This window comes from Rhagoletis pomonella, unplaced genomic scaffold (genome assembly GCF_013731165.1).
Source record: "Rhagoletis pomonella isolate Grant_MI unplaced genomic scaffold, Rhpom_1.0 Rhpom_scaffold_00002, whole genome shotgun sequence".
NCBI classification, from domain to species: domain Eukaryota; kingdom Metazoa; phylum Arthropoda; class Insecta; order Diptera; family Tephritidae; genus Rhagoletis; species Rhagoletis pomonella.
This window is the reverse complement of record NW_023458556.1, coordinates 5,517,364-5,521,516: the sequence shown is the minus strand read 5'-3', so window position 1 is coordinate 5,521,516 and position 4,153 is coordinate 5,517,364.

The window sequence follows — 4,153 nt, the reverse complement described above, 5'->3', positions numbered from 1 at the left end:
CTGCATACGACGAAAGTAGAAATTCATGCTTACATACGCACATGTATTTAAGAAACACATTCACAGCCCAACAAAAAATTTGCAATTGAAAACACGAAAAAGCGCCAACAATTTGCCATGCAAATCAACGCACCTCCATGCAATGCTACGCATCTGCGACGGCATCCGCATAATCAGCAGACACAATTGCTACATGCGCAGTAATCATTTATTGAATGTCGCTTAAGATAAGATTGTCGCGCACAGCGGCAACGCGTCCCGAAAGCAACAGAGGCCCCCAGACAGGTAGGCAGCCGGCTGACGCACCCAGAAACGCATACGCGCAATGAAAAAAGGTCTCGTCAGCAGCCGTGGTCGATGCGCATGCGCTGAACACACCGGTTATTCGAAAACTTTTTTGTCGCTTTTAAGCCTTGCTTTAGAATGATGTTTTCATTTTCACTTCGCGCAAACAAATGCGTCGCATTTAAAATGCAAATGCGTTGGCTGGTGGAGCCAGCCGACTAAGCAGGCAGCTCCCAGAACATCCCAGAACTGGTCGCCCATTGGCAGCCAGCTGCAGTGCCAACGTCAGCCGGGTGTTGAGTTGACCACGGCGTTTTGGCCATTTTGTGAGGATAATCTGTTTCTTTGTGGCCTAACTCGTTTCGCAGTGCCAGCGCTTATCAATTTTGCACAGTTGCAATTGCCGTGCGCGGCAACATGGTTCAAGTTGCAGCAATACAAGCCAGCCAGTCATTTGGACTGTCGGCGGGTCGGCGGATCGGCGGTTGGTGACGTCAACCAGCAATTGTGGCTGCCACGCAAGCTCATGTGACATTTTATGAGCTACAAAATGCAAAAAAGCAAAAGTGCAAACTGACCGGTGAACACACTGCGCGTCTTGGCGAACCGGCTGCGATGTCCACATGTACGTACATACATATTTACATACGCATACTCGTGCAATTCGGCTTGCTTCTTTAGCCGGCGGACAGACGCTGTTTGTTCTTCGCCAGCGATGTGTGATATTATTATTGCATTAATGAGGCTCAAGACGATATGAAATTGCAGCTCAAAAGATTAAATGCCGGCGATAGCGCAAGCAATGTTGCATTGTGAAGGCGACAAGGGACAATGGCTGCAGTGTTGCAGTTGCAAGCACTTCGTGCGACTTGTTAACATTTTTGTATGCGGTGAGCACACAAATAAAAAGCGTTGACACGAAGGCAGCAATTCAAATCGTAACATATGCGATTTGATCGGCAATAAGCCACTTTTTATTGCAGTTTCCTGTCACCGCGCTTACACATACACACACACAGAGCTTTGTTATGGCCATAATGATCGCCTTACGCAGCTTTGTTGTGCGGATATTCACACCTGTTTTGATGCATTATGCCAAAATTGCAATAAATAGGACTAATGGAGAACGCATGTTTTCGGTTTTTCTTTTGCTACTTAAATTGCATTGGATTTTGTGTCCAGTAGATTGATGAAGTAATATGCATATTGCATATGGAATAAAATATAAGTAAGTAAATTTTATTGGTGACTTTTTCTAGGATAAGGTCGTAGATACGCTTTCAACGGCATGGACCTAGTTCAGCGCATAAAAATACAACGATTACGCTGGCTTGGCCATGTCTTACGCATGCACAAAGGCGGTCCAATCAAATTATCCTTCGACTTGGCAGCCGTGGATGGACAGTGAAAGCAAGGACGTTCACGAACAAAATGAAAGGACCAACGAGAGAACGACCTGTCCGCACTACGGATGCGCAATTGGAGCAAGTTCGCACAGGCGAGGCCATTGGAGCAGCTTTTTGGTCTCAGCCCAAGCCTATAAGTGGTTGTAAGAAGAGGAAGAGGAATGTGTAGCGAGTACTTGCCTGCCTTAATAGGTGAGTTGAAGCAGTGATATTTAGACCAAACCTGCGAGCTACTTAGGTTCGGTTGCGATGGCTAGCACTTCAACAAAGAAAAGCTTTGACCAAATCAGACAGCTAATATCTAGAGTCGGGAGCAATGTTCAAAGGTATCGACATCCTTTTGGTAGCAAGTTCCAATTTTTTTACTTTTTAGTTCACATTATAATAAAAGCGTTTATTTTAGTTTTTTAAACCATAATTTTATTTTCATATTTTAAGTCTTAAGTATCTCCTACCTTACTCCGTGTAGGTAAGGCATCACTTGCCACCGTCGACAATGTGAAGTAATAATGAACAAAATATTTCTGACGAGTGTTACTGTTTAAAAAAAAAATTAATTAATGTCTTAATATGGGTATTAAACGATATAGGCTTTAAGTTTCAGTATGAAAATAATTGTTAAGAGGGCTGCCACCTATATGCATATGTAGTAATGAAAAAAAAATTAATTGACAAATTAAATGAAATATTTCAAAATTCGAGTCAAACGAAGATGGTTTAAGCTAGACTTATTTCTAAAATATTTTTGATGATACTTGACACCAGTTTAGGAGTTCCAGTTCAATTTAATCAGAGGTTAAATACAGCTTCGAAATATGCGTGTCAAGCAAAAGAAGTTGAAAGTTCTCTAAACAATTTTTGAAGAGTACACTCTACCTGTTTTAACCCTGCTCTTAGGTTAAGCCCTTTTCGTCCAATTAGTGGTCCCTACTTGGTAACTTTTGAGCGTTTATATATAGTGACTTAATTTTTCAGCTCACGTGGTCTTTTTATAAAACAGTAATATATGTAAAAAGTCAATTGCCGAAATTTTTTCCATCTCTGGATTCCTTCCCGCGATACGTGAACTGGCTCCATTTATGCCAAGTAACAATTTTTTATTGTTATTAAACCATCAATCTTTTCGAGAATATATGAAATACAAGTCGTTCTTCTTATATTATTATTTGCTGGCGCTGCTAGTAGAGTCAGTTTTAGAAATGGTTGCGACATTTCGATGCCCCGCAAACTGGAGAAGACAAAAGGTTTGTAATCAAAGAGCACCTCCTAGCACACGACTAAACCCCCACTAACATGGAACTGCTGTCGGCTATTGAACATTTTAATTAACTTATCAACGAATATAAGAAAATATGTTTATTGTTTATTTGGAGCCGCACACTTCAGGGCTCCCTGGAATCAGCTTCGAATAGTCGTTATTTTAATGTGGCGGGAAGCTAGCATTGCACCAACCAATCACATCCCCGCTCATCGCACGGCGAATTTCCAACTCCCCAGCTCTGCATCGGACAGTAAATTTTTATTGCATTCGCCCTATGCTGATTGGCATAACACATTCGTGTAGTCAGTCGTACAGACTTTGAGACGCTCTTCCACCGCAGTGATACCGCCAACTCTACCAACAACACCGTCATCATCCGCTGCCAATAAAATAATTTAAATATTCTTTTATTTCACTCTGCACTCGATTTGCAATAAAAAGCAAGCAGGGCATCCGATTGTAGGTTTTTCTGCCGCGCCTGAAATTTAAATCCAACGCCAAGTCTTGGCGGCTGATCCTGTAAAGCTCGGCTCCTTGGCTTGGCTCGGTTCGGTTTGTTGGCTCTGCGGCTTTGGCTGCCTGGCTGGCACAAGAATTATTGCCGCACAATAAAAATGTCTTTAGCGTGTTGCAGCAGCAGCAGCAGCAACAGCACTAAAAGTTGGTCGCTGGCGTGTTTGTTTTAACTATTTTTGCGTTTTTTTTTTTACTGCAGCTTCATTTTGTACTGCAGTGAAATTCCATATTGAAAATTAATTTTTACGATTGAAGCAGTAAAAATGCAAGGACTGCGGCAGTGAATAAATGAGTAAAAAAAAAGCTTGTCCAAAAGGAACAGCAAAAACAACAATGAGAAAACGCATGAGGTCGAAGCAACAAGCAACCAAAATTGTACTCGTTTTACAACAAGCGATAACAACAATTACGAGAATTGCAAAAACAAAAAGCAATTTTAGTTCATTTTATGTCGTAGTTTTGATTTTTTTTTTATTTGCTTTCATCCATTTGGTTAACAGCATACACACACATGAGCAAACTGGCATACATACGAGCATATACATACATACATACGTTTACCCAATAAACCAAATGTACTTGGATCTTATTCAAAATTTTAAGGTCTTATTAGTTTTGAGAACAGTTTTTGTAAGATATACTATTTATGTCGAGCTCTTTTGGAGAGATAGCCATCTACTTTCAA